Genomic DNA, 14,189 nt, shown 5'->3' with positions numbered 1-14,189 from the left:
AAGTTCAGCTGTTATGGCATTACAAGAAGCTAGTGAAGCCTATTTAGTAGGTTTATTTGAAGATACCAATTTATGCGCAATTCATGCAAAGCGTGTTACAATTATGCCTAAGGATATACAATTGGCAAGACGTATTCGTGGAGAACGTGCATAAGCGTTTTAAATGACAATTTAAAAAAAAAAAAAACAAATAAGAAATATTTTCGGTCCTATATATAGGACCAACATATATTATTAAATAAGAGTATATTATTTTTATTAAAAAATATATATATATATATATATATATAAATTATTGAAATAAAATTAAACATTATTAAAATTTTGTTATAATTATAAGCGATTGCTATTTCTAAAAATAAATAAATTTCATAAAATTTATATTATTTTATATTCATTTGAAATATTAAAAAAACTTCTCGCTTTAAAGTAACCATGATATGAGTTATAAATGCAATAAAATTTTATACAAAAAATAATATTTATTTGTTGACGAATAATATAAAAGGTTTACATTTCTAAATAACATATATTTATATATGGTGTGTAAAAAAAAAGAAAAGAAGAAAAATAATTTATATTTTTAATATAAAAAGGCAACCGCACACAGTGTTCCCAAGCGGTCACCCATCCAAGTACTGACTGTGCCCAATGTTGCTTAACTTCGGTGATCGGACGAGAACCGGTGTTTTCAACGTGGTATGGCTGTTGCCAGTAATAAATGAAAATTTTTACAAATATATATTTTTCATAAATATCATTAATATTAAAGTATATTATTAAAATTTTCAATGAAGTAATCAATTTAAATATATACTTATTTATTATACCATATATTTTAAATAAAAATGCAACCGCACACAGTATTCTCAAGTGGCCACCCATCCGTGGTACTGACTGTGGCAAATGTTTCTTAACTATTATTTTATAAAATATTTATACAAAAAATAATTTACTCTTATCAAATATTAATTTGTGGCCTGTATTAAGGCCTATGTTATTTTCATTTTTTAGCAAAAATAATGAAATATTTCAATATATTATTAAAGTAACAGATCATTTCTTTTTTGGTGCTGCTTTTTTAATTTTTGTAGGAGATGATTTGGCAACAGAAGCTTTCTTAGCTTTTGGTGCTTTCGGTTTACGAGCAGGGCTACTTTTGGCAGCGGATTTTGTACTTTTTGCTGGTTTTGCTTTAACTGGTGCTTTTTTTGATGCCGCTGATGATTTTGCAGTAACTTTTTTAGCAGCAGTTGATGATGATGGAGTCGCTTTTTTTGCTTTAGGCTTTTTGGCTGCCAATGATGTAGTTGTGGCTTTCTTTTCTTTTGGTGCCCGTTTACTTTTAGCACTCTTTGCTGAACCTTTTGCTCCACTTTCTTTTTTGGATACTTTTGATTTAGCTGAAGAATTAGATGAAGCGGAAGCAGCCAATTTGAATGAACCAGATGCACCTTTACCTTTAGTTTGTACCAAGGCTCCCTCAGTTACAGCAGCTTTTAAATATTTTTTAATAAATGGTGAAATTTTATCAGAATCCACTTTATAATTTGCAGCTAAATATTTTTTAATTGCTTGTAATGATGAACCACCACGTTCTTTTAAATTTTTAATTGCGTTAACAACCATTTCTGATGTACGTGGATGTGTTGGTTTTGAATGTTGTTTTGTACGTTTAGCACCAGAAGCTGTTGCTTTTTTTGTTGGTGTTGTAGAAGCAGCAGTAACCGCAGTTGCTGCAACAGCTGTAGAATTTTCTTCGGCCATATTTTTTTACTTTATAAAAATAATGTATTTATTATAAATATTTAAATGATAAAATATAATAATTCTATCAAATAAAAAATAAAGGTTTTCAATTATATCATTATTCACAATAATATAAGTCCCTATGTAAGTCAAAGTACCATGTAGAAAACACATAAAAATTAAATAGTATTTCTAATTTACTGTCGTAGTAAACATGATTTATTTTTTCAATTTCTATAATATATAAAATAATAAATTATAAATTTAATAATAATATTTATTTTATAAATTAAAATATATTTAATTTTTTTATTAACAATTATTAATAAACATAGTTTAATATTAATTATTTCAATCATACAAAACAATAATATTTTTAAGGTAAACTTAAAAAGTATATATTTTTATTTTTTATTTAATATCGATTTATTATAAATTATTAGTATATAAATAATTAAAAAATTTAATATATAAATATATATATTATAGTATAAGATTTCATTTTTAGAAAAACTTTTTTTGTCAATAATGAAAACGTATTATTATGAAATGTGTTAATCGAACATTGACAAAATATATTTCATTAGAAAATACTTTTATTTATGCATTAATATCAATAATTAACTATTAAATTAATTTTTTCATAATTATATAAAGAAATTTTATACTGATATAAGTATTTATATATTATAATATTTATTTTAAATATAAAAAAATTTATGACAAAATATATTATTAGAGTATTTGTTGAGATTAATATAAGATTATTTTAAATAAGAATTAATTTATATAATTATTAAAATATTATTAATTTTATGTTATGTAATTTTAATAAAAATAAATAATAATAATAATAAATATACAAATTTTTTAACAATTTAAATTTTATATGATCTAAATAATTTTGTTAAGTACGATATGAGAAATCATTGTAAGCTTCGTTAAGAAACTTTGTAATATAAAATAATAATAATAATATTAAATATATAAATAAATAAAATAAATTTGATATATATTTTTAGTTCATTCTGTGTATAAATCAAAGGATACCGAATAATTGGTAACGGATGCGATATATTATAGTATCGAGTATTAAAACATAATATATAAATTTATCTTGTTATTCAAATTTTTTGTTACTTAACTTATGTATTTAGAAAATTTATAATATTATTTATATAATTGACATAAAATCTTATAAATTGAAATTTTATTAATATGTATCAAAAGAAGAGAGTAACGTATTGATATAATATCAAAGGATACTGATTATTTAAATAACGAATACGTCATATATTGTTTGTGTAACGAAGTTCACTTGGCCATCTAGTTTAAAATAACATTTTCAATAGAAAGTTTATATGCTTTGTTTTTTTTTTTTTTTTTATTTTTAAAAAAATAAATTGAAATTTAATTCAATCAAATTTTATAATAATTTTAAAAAAATTTTTCCTTTTAAAAAATATTTTGTGATGTTGTGATAATATGTATTAATACAAGTGCATCCTGATACTTTTATCTCTAGTAAAGGTATGAGTATCATGAACAGTTTTGTTATCTAATGATATTATTTTGATAATATTTTGTGTATATTCTTATAATATTTTGTCTAAATATCATCATAATACAATATTATTTTGATAATATTTTATGAATATTCTTATAATATGTTACCTAAATGTCATCATAATATGATGAATTATTTCCATAATAACATATAAAAAAAGAAAAAAAAAAAAAGAATCATTAATTTATAATTATTTAAATTGATTCTTTAAAAAAATATTATAATATATTATTTATAAAAATAATTTTTACTCTTATTTTAAATAAATTTGTGGCCTTTTATTAAAAGGCCTATGATCGATGTATTATTATTATAAAAATTAATGCAATGTTTTTAATTTATGCTTTCTTTTCAGTTTTCTTTGGTAATAACACTGCTTGAATGTTTGGTAATACACCACCTTGAGCAATTGTTACACCAGATAATAATTTATTTAATTCTTCATCATTACGAATTGCCAATTGTAAATGACGTGGAATGATACGTGTTTTTTTGTTATCACGGGCAGCATTACCAGCTAACTCGAGAACTTCTGCAGCCAAATATTCCATAACAGCAGCCAAATATACTGGGGCACCAGCACCTACTCGTTCAGCATAATTTCCTTTTCGTAATAATCTGTGAATTCTTCCAACAGGAAATTGTAATCCTGCTCGGCTTGATCTTGACTTTGCCTTTCCCTTTACTTTACCACCTTTACCTCGTCCAGACATAGCGAATAAATTTATTTAATTAATATTTTTTTTTGTAAATATAATCACACAGATGTGTACGTTACGGGGATTGTAACATAAATGTTTAAAATGTTATTTGGGTATTTTAATTTATAATATTTATAAAATATAAAACTTTAAAAATAAACCAATCACCTTATAGTATTATTTTTAGCCAATCAGAGAGTAGTATTCATTTTTATTGTTATATCCATCTTCGCGTATATAATACGCTAGTTGTATACACGACACGCTCATACATATACTGACTGGTGTTCTGTAACTATCTGTGTATATTAATTGTTTGTAACAATGCCACCAAAAACAAGTGGAAAAGCAGCAAAAAAAGCTGGCAAAGCTCAAAAAAATATATCAAAGAGTGATAAGAAAAAGAAGAGGAAGCGCAAGGAATCATATGCAATTTACATTTACAAAGTATTAAAACAAGTGCATCCTGATACTGGTATCTCTAGTAAAGCTATGAGTATCATGAACAGTTTTGTTAATGATATTTTTGAACGTATTGCTGCTGAAGCATCACGTTTAGCACATTATAATAAACGTTCAACAATCACAAGTCGGGAAATTCAAACCGCAGTTCGATTATTATTACCTGGTGAATTGGCAAAGCACGCTGTTAGTGAAGGTACTAAAGCTGTTACAAAATATACAAGTTCAAAATAAATAAATCGAAAATATTATTTAATTGATAACATAAAAATACATCAACATATAAAAACGGCTCTCTTTTTAAGAGAGCCATCAAATTTTTTAAATAAGAGTAAATTATTTTTATATATACAAAAAAATAAAATAAACAATTATTAATATCATATTTAATATAAAATTTTATATATTAATAGCTTGAATATATCTATTATTAGTATATCAATATTATTAATTTTAAATATAATAAAGGATATCGCGGAATATATATCGTAAATCAGTGTAATGCAAATGCATTACATTACCTTTATTATTTTCATTTTACATTTACTACTTGTTTATGTACGCTTATAATTATTAGAAAAATATTTTTAATAATTTTAAAAAATAAATGAAATAATAAAAATTTAATAATAAATTATTTATTGAAAGTATAAAAAATGGTATAGCAAAATCTTTATTTTCTTTGATTAAGGCGAAATGTTTTATTAGTTATAAATTCGATAATCTCCTATCGATACTTGTTACTCTTAACTTGTATATATAAAAAATATAATAGTATATTAATTTATAATAAAATTTTTTCAAAAATTCAATAAGTTATTGTAAAATAAAATAGATAATATACAAATTATAATTTATTATTGCAGATATATTACAATAAAAAAAAAAAAAATAAATAAAAATATTTGGTAATGTATGTTATAAACAAAATAATTTGTTGTAAACAAATTATATAATATGTTATATTTATTAACAAATTTATTTACTCTTATATAAATAAAATTAGTGGCTTCCCAAAAAGGAAAGCCTGTTTAAATTTATCGGATGTATTAAATATTCTTTAATAAATTTACTAAATATTTTAAGTAAATTATTATATTTTCTTAACCTCCAAAACCATACAAAGTACGACCTTGTCGTTTTAATGCATATACAACATCCATAGCTGTAACTGTTTTACGTTTTGCGTGTTCAGTATATGTAACAGCATCCCGAATAACATTTTCAAGGAATACTTTAAGTACACCACGTGTTTCTTCATAAATTAAACCAGAGATACGTTTTACTCCACCTCGTCGTGCTAAACGACGAATTGCAGGTTTTGTAATACCTTGGATATTATCACGCAAAACTTTTCTATGACGTTTTGCACCCCCTTTTCCAAGACCCTTTCCACCTTTTCCTCTGCCAGTCATTTTAATAAAAAATTATTTACAATATTTTAACGAACGGATAACACGTGTGTTAACCTCACAAGTATTGTAATGTATGTGAGCGCCGGTACAATTGTGCCTTTTTATATAAAGCATTAAAGATTTTTTAAGCCACGCCTATACAATTTGATTAGTCCATACTCTGATAGCTATCCAATAGGATATGACAACAAAAATTTTGAAATTTCATATAAATATAAATACAACACATTTATTTCGCATTTAAACATTTGACTTTGTAGTATCAAATTGTCGAATATAATTTTTAAAATTGTGTGTTTTTTTGTAAAAACATTATTATTTGAAAATGGCTAGAACCAAGCAAACTGCACGTAAATCAACTGGTGGTAAAGCACCAAGAAAACAATTAGCAACGAAAGCTGCACGTAAAAGTGCACCAGCAACTGGTGGAGTAAAAAAACCACACAGATATCGTCCTGGTACAGTAGCTTTACGAGAAATTCGTCGTTATCAAAAAAGTACTGAATTGTTAATTCGTAAATTACCATTCCAACGTTTAGTACGTGAAATTGCACAAGATTTTAAAACCGATTTACGTTTTCAAAGTTCAGCTGTTATGGCATTACAAGAAGCTAGTGAAGCCTATTTAGTAGGTTTATTTGAAGATACCAATTTATGCGCAATTCATGCAAAGCGTGTTACAATTATGCCTAAGGATATACAATTGGCAAGACGTATTCGTGGAGAACGTGCATAAGCGTTTTAAATGACAATTTAAAAAAAAAAAAAACAAATAAGAAATATTTTCGGTCCTATATATAGGACCAACATATATTATTAAATAAGAGTATATTATTTTTATTAAAAAATATATATATATATATATATATATATAAATTATTGAAATAAAATTAAACATTATTAAAATTTTGTTATAATTATAAGCGATTGCTATTTCTAAAAATAAATAAATTTCATAAAATTTATATTATTTTATATTCATTTGAAATATTAAAAAAACTTCTCGCTTTAAAGTAACCATGATATGAGTTATAAATGCAATAAAATTTTATACAAAAAATAATATTTATTTGTTGACGAATAATATAAAAGGTTTACATTTCTAAATAACATATATTTATATATGGTGTGTAAAAAAAAAGAAAAGAAGAAAAATAATTTATATTTTTAATATAAAAAGGCAACCGCACACAGTGTTCCCAAGCGGTCACCCATCCAAGTACTGACTGTGCCCAATGTTGCTTAACTTCGGTGATCGGACGAGAACCGGTGTTTTCAACGTGGTATGGCTGTTGCCAGTAATAAATGAAAATTTTTACAAATATATATTTTTCATAAATATCATTAATATTAAAGTATATTATTAAAATTTTCAATGAAGTAATCAATTTAAATATATACTTATTTATTATACCATATATTTTAAATAAAAATGCAACCGCACACAGTATTCTCAAGTGGCCACCCATCCGTGGTACTGACTGTGGCAAATGTTTCTTAACTATTATTTTATAAAATATTTATACAAAAAATAATTTACTCTTATCAAATATTAATTTGTGGCCTGTATTAAGGCCTATGTTATTTTCATTTTTTAGCAAAAATAATGAAATATTTCAATATATTATTAAAGTAACAGATCATTTCTTTTTTGGTGCTGCTTTTTTAATTTTTGTAGGAGATGATTTGGCAACAGAAGCTTTCTTAGCTTTTGGTGCTTTCGGTTTACGAGCAGGGCTACTTTTGGCAGCGGATTTTGTACTTTTTGCTGGTTTTGCTTTAACTGGTGCTTTTTTTGATGCCGCTGATGATTTTGCAGTAACTTTTTTAGCAGCAGTTGATGATGATGGAGTCGCTTTTTTTGCTTTAGGCTTTTTGGCTGCCAATGATGTAGTTGTGGCTTTCTTTTCTTTTGGTGCCCGTTTACTTTTAGCACTCTTTGCTGAACCTTTTGCTCCACTTTCTTTTTTGGATACTTTTGATTTAGCTGAAGAATTAGATGAAGCGGAAGCAGCCAATTTGAATGAACCAGATGCACCTTTACCTTTAGTTTGTACCAAGGCTCCCTCAGTTACAGCAGCTTTTAAATATTTTTTAATAAATGGTGAAATTTTATCAGAATCCACTTTATAATTTGCAGCTAAATATTTTTTAATTGCTTGTAATGATGAACCACCACGTTCTTTTAAATTTTTAATTGCGTTAACAACCATTTCTGATGTACGTGGATGTGTTGGTTTTGAATGTTGTTTTGTACGTTTAGCACCAGAAGCTGTTGCTTTTTTTGTTGGTGTTGTAGAAGCAGCAGTAACCGCAGTTGCTGCAACAGCTGTAGAATTTTCTTCGGCCATATTTTTTTACTTTATAAAAATAATGTATTTATTATAAATATTTAAATGATAAAATATAATAATTCTATCAAATAAAAAATAAAGGTTTTCAATTATATCATTATTCACAATAATATAAGTCCCTATGTAAGTCAAAGTACCATGTAGAAAACACATAAAAATTAAATAGTATTTCTAATTTACTGTCGTAGTAAACATGATTTATTTTTTCAATTTCTATAATATATAAAATAATAAATTATAAATTTAATAATAATATTTATTTTATAAATTAAAATATATTTAATTTTTTTATTAACAATTATTAATAAACATAGTTTAATATTAATTATTTCAATCATACAAAACAATAATATTTTTAAGGTAAACTTAAAAAGTATATATTTTTATTTTTTATTTAATATCGATTTATTATAAATTATTAGTATATAAATAATTAAAAAATTTAATATATAAATATATATATTATAGTATAAGATTTCATTTTTAGAAAAACTTTTTTTGTCAATAATGAAAACGTATTATTATGAAATGTGTTAATCGAACATTGACAAAATATATTTCATTAGAAAATACTTTTATTTATGCATTAATATCAATAATTAACTATTAAATTAATTTTTTCATAATTATATAAAGAAATTTTATACTGATATAAGTATTTATATATTATAATATTTATTTTAAATATAAAAAAATTTATGACAAAATATATTATTAGAGTATTTGTTGAGATTAATATAAGATTATTTTAAATAAGAATTAATTTATATAATTATTAAAATATTATTAATTTTATGTTATGTAATTTTAATAAAAATAAATAATAATAATAATAAATATACAAATTTTTTAACAATTTAAATTTTATATGATCTAAATAATTTTGTTAAGTACGATATGAGAAATCATTGTAAGCTTCGTTAAGAAACTTTGTAATATAAAATAATAATAATAATATTAAATATATAAATAAATAAAATAAATTTGATATATATTTTTAGTTCATTCTGTGTATAAATCAAAGGATACCGAATAATTGGTAACGGATGCGATATATTATAGTATCGAGTATTAAAACATAATATATAAATTTATCTTGTTATTCAAATTTTTTGTTACTTAACTTATGTATTTAGAAAATTTATAATATTATTTATATAATTGACATAAAATCTTATAAATTGAAATTTTATTAATATGTATCAAAAGAAGAGAGTAACGTATTGATATAATATCAAAGGATACTGATTATTTAAATAACGAATACGTCATATATTGTTTGTGTAACGAAGTTCACTTGGCCATCTAGTTTAAAATAACATTTTCAATAGAAAGTTTATATGCTTTGTTTTTTTTTTTTTTTTAATTATTAAAAAAATAAATTGAAATTTAATTCAATCAAATTTTATAATAATTTTAAAAAAATTTTTCCTTTTAAAAAATATTTTGTGATGTTGTGATAATATGTATTAATACAAGTGCATCCTGATACTTTTATCTCTAGTAAAGGTATGAGTATCATGAACAGTTTTGTTATCTAATGATATTATTTTGATAATATTTTGTGTATATTCTTATAATATTTTGTCTAAATATCATCATAATACAATATTATTTTGATAATATTTTATGAATATTCTTATAATATGTTACCTAAATGTCATCATAATATGATGAATTATTTCCATAATAACATATAAAAAAAGAAAAAAAAAAAAAGAATCATTAATTTATAATTATTTAAATTGATTCTTTAAAAAAATATTATAATATATTATTTATAAAAATAATTTTTACTCTTATTTTAAATAAATTTGTGGCCTTTTATTAAAAGGCCTATGATCGATGTATTATTATTATAAAAATTAATGCAATGTTTTTAATTTATGCTTTCTTTTCAGTTTTCTTTGGTAATAACACTGCTTGAATGTTTGGTAATACACCACCTTGAGCAATTGTTACACCAGATAATAATTTATTTAATTCTTCATCATTACGAATTGCCAATTGTAAATGACGTGGAATGATACGTGTTTTTTTGTTATCACGGGCAGCATTACCAGCTAACTCGAGAACTTCTGCAGCCAAATATTCCATAACAGCAGCCAAATATACTGGGGCACCAGCACCTACTCGTTCAGCATAATTTCCTTTTCGTAATAATCTGTGAATTCTTCCAACAGGAAATTGTAATCCTGCTCGGCTTGATCTTGACTTTGCCTTTCCCTTTACTTTACCACCTTTACCTCGTCCAGACATAGCGAATAAATTTATTTAATTAATATTTTTTTTTGTAAATATAATCACACAGATGTGTACGTTACGGGGATTGTAACATAAATGTTTAAAATGTTATTTGGGTATTTTAATTTATAATATTTATAAAATATAAAACTTTAAAAATAAACCAATCACCTTATAGTATTATTTTTAGCCAATCAGAGAGTAGTATTCATTTTTATTGTTATATCCATCTTCGCGTATATAATACGCTAGTTGTATACACGACACGCTCATACATATACTGACTGGTGTTCTGTAACTATCTGTGTATATTAATTGTTTGTAACAATGCCACCAAAAACAAGTGGAAAAGCAGCAAAAAAAGCTGGCAAAGCTCAAAAAAATATATCAAAGAGTGATAAGAAAAAGAAGAGGAAGCGCAAGGAATCATATGCAATTTACATTTACAAAGTATTAAAACAAGTGCATCCTGATACTGGTATCTCTAGTAAAGCTATGAGTATCATGAACAGTTTTGTTAATGATATTTTTGAACGTATTGCTGCTGAAGCATCACGTTTAGCACATTATAATAAACGTTCAACAATCACAAGTCGGGAAATTCAAACCGCAGTTCGATTATTATTACCTGGTGAATTGGCAAAGCACGCTGTTAGTGAAGGTACTAAAGCTGTTACAAAATATACAAGTTCAAAATAAATAAATCGAAAATATTATTTAATTGATAACATAAAAATACATCAACATATAAAAACGGCTCTCTTTTTAAGAGAGCCATCAAATTTTTTAAATAAGAGTAAATTATTTTTATATATACAAAAAAATAAAATAAACAATTATTAATATCATATTTAATATAAAATTTTATATATTAATAGCTTGAATATATCTATTATTAGTATATCAATATTATTAATTTTAAATATAATAAAGGATATCGCGGAATATATATCGTAAATCAGTGTAATGCAAATGCATTACATTACCTTTATTATTTTCATTTTACATTTACTACTTGTTTATGTACGCTTATAATTATTAGAAAAATATTTTTAATAATTTTAAAAAATAAATGAAATAATAAAAATTTAATAATAAATTATTTATTGAAAGTATAAAAAATGGTATAGCAAAATCTTTATTTTCTTTGATTAAGGCGAAATGTTTTATTAGTTATAAATTCGATAATCTCCTATCGATACTTGTTACTCTTAACTTGTATATATAAAAAATATAATAGTATATTAATTTATAATAAAATTTTTTCAAAAATTCAATAAGTTATTGTAAAATAAAATAGATAATATACAAATTATAATTTATTATTGCAGATATATTACAATAAAAAAAAAAAAAAAAAATAAAAATATTTGGTAATGTATGTTATAAACAAAATAATTTGTTGTAAACAAATTATATAATATGTTATATTTATTAACAAATTTATTTACTCTTATATAAATAAAATTAGTGGCTTCCCAAAAAGGAAAGCCTGTTTAAATTTATCGGATGTATTAAATATTCTTTAATAAATTTACTAAATATTTTAAGTAAATTATTATATTTTCTTAACCTCCAAAACCATACAAAGTACGACCTTGTCGTTTTAATGCATATACAACATCCATAGCTGTAACTGTTTTACGTTTTGCGTGTTCAGTATATGTAACAGCATCCCGAATAACATTTTCAAGGAATACTTTAAGTACACCACGTGTTTCTTCATAAATTAAACCAGAGATACGTTTTACTCCACCTCGTCGTGCTAAACGACGAATTGCAGGTTTTGTAATACCTTGGATATTATCACGCAAAACTTTTCTATGACGTTTTGCACCCCCTTTTCCAAGACCCTTTCCACCTTTTCCTCTGCCAGTCATTTTAATAAAAAATTATTTACAATATTTTAACGAACGGATAACACGTGTGTTAACCTCACAAGTATTGTAATGTATGTGAGCGCCGGTACAATTGTGCCTTTTTATATAAAGCATTAAAGATTTTTTAAGCCACGCCTATACAATTTGATTAGTCCATACTCTGATAGCTATCCAATAGGATATGACAACAAAAATTTTGAAATTTCATATAAATATAAATACAACACATTTATTTCGCATTTAAACATTTGACTTTGTAGTATCAAATTGTCGAATATAATTTTTAAAATTGTGTGTTTTTTTGTAAAAACATTATTATTTGAAAATGGCTAGAACCAAGCAAACTGCACGTAAATCAACTGGTGGTAAAGCACCAAGAAAACAATTAGCAACGAAAGCTGCACGTAAAAGTGCACCAGCAACTGGTGGAGTAAAAAAACCACACAGATATCGTCCTGGTACAGTAGCTTTACGAGAAATTCGTCGTTATCAAAAAAGTACTGAATTGTTAATTCGTAAATTACCATTCCAACGTTTAGTACGTGAAATTGCACAAGATTTTAAAACCGATTTACGTTTCCAAAGTTCAGCTGTTATGGCATTACAAGAAGCTAGTGAAGCCTATTTAGTAGGTTTATTTGAAGATACCAATTTATGCGCAATTCATGCAAAGCGTGTTACAATTATGCCTAAGGATATACAATTGGCAAGACGTATTCGTGGAGAACGTGCATAAGCGTTTTAAATGACAATTTAAAAAAAAAAAAACAAATAAGAAATATTTTCGGTCCTATATATAGGACCAACATATATTATTAAATAAGAGTATATTATTTTTATTAAAAAATATATATATATATATATATATATATAAATTATTGAAATAAAATTAAACATTATTAAAATTTTGTTATAATTATAAGCGATTGCTATTTCTAAAAATAAATAAATTTCATAAAATTTATATTATTTTATATTCATTTGAAATATTAAAAAAACTTCTCGCTTTAAAGTAACCATGATATGAGTTATAAATGCAATAAAATTTTATACAAAAAATAATATTTATTTGTTGACGAATAATATAAAAGGTTTACATTTCTAAATAACATATATTTATATATGGTGTGTAAAAAAAAAGAAAAGAAGAAAAATAATTTATATTTTTAATATAAAAAGGCAACCGCACACAGTGTTCCCAAGCGGTCACCCATCCAAGTACTGACTGTGCCCAATGTTGCTTAACTTCGGTGATCGGACGAGAACCGGTGTTTTCAACGTGGTATGGCTGTTGCCAGTAATAAATGAAAATTTTTACAAATATATATTTTTCATAAATATCATTAATATTAAAGTATATTATTAAAATTTTCAATGAAGTAATCAATTTAAATATATACTTATTTATTATACCATATATTTTAAATAAAAATGCAACCGCACACAGTATTCTCAAGTGGCCACCCATCCGTGGTACTGACTGTGGCAAATGTTTCTTAACTATTATTTTATAAAATATTTATACAAAAAATAATTTACTCTTATCAAATATTAATTTGTGGCCTGTATTAAGGCCTATGTTATTTTCATTTTTTAGCAAAAATAATGAAATATTTCAATATATTATTAAAGTAACAGATCATTTCTTTTTTGGTGCTGCTTTTTTAATTTTTGTAGGAGATGATTTGGCAACAGAAGCTTTCTTAGCTTTTGGTGCTTTCGGTTTACGAGCAGGGCTACTTTTGGCAGCGGATTTTGTACTTTTTGCTGGTTTTGCTTTAACTGGTGCTTTTTTTGATGCCGCTGATGATTTTGCA

At 24.2% G+C, this 14,189-nt stretch overlaps 3 non-coding genes across 3 annotated transcripts; all 3 read right to left on the bottom strand.

Moving 5' to 3' along the window:
• Positions 1–594: 594 nt before the first annotated feature.
• On the bottom strand, positions 595–713 carry LOC123303875. Its single transcript, XR_006535949.1, has one exon. It is a non-coding gene; the product is annotated as a 5S ribosomal RNA (ribosomal RNA).
• Positions 714–7,072: 6,359 nt separating this feature from the next.
• LOC123303874 lies at positions 7,073–7,191 on the bottom strand. The gene has a single exon (XR_006535948.1). It is a non-coding gene; the product is annotated as a 5S ribosomal RNA (ribosomal RNA).
• A 6,358-nt stretch (positions 7,192–13,549) lies between these two features.
• LOC123303867 lies at positions 13,550–13,668 on the bottom strand. Its single transcript, XR_006535941.1, has one exon. It is a non-coding gene; the product is annotated as a 5S ribosomal RNA (ribosomal RNA).
• Between the last annotated feature and the right edge of the window lie 521 nt (positions 13,669–14,189).

The sequence above is a fragment of the Chrysoperla carnea genome (assembly GCF_905475395.1).
Source record: "Chrysoperla carnea chromosome X unlocalized genomic scaffold, inChrCarn1.1 SUPER_X_unloc_15, whole genome shotgun sequence".
NCBI lineage: Eukaryota > Metazoa > Arthropoda > Insecta > Neuroptera > Chrysopidae > Chrysoperla > Chrysoperla carnea.
The sequence above is the reverse complement of the archived record's forward strand: the minus strand, read 5'-3'. Positions and strand labels throughout refer to the sequence as shown.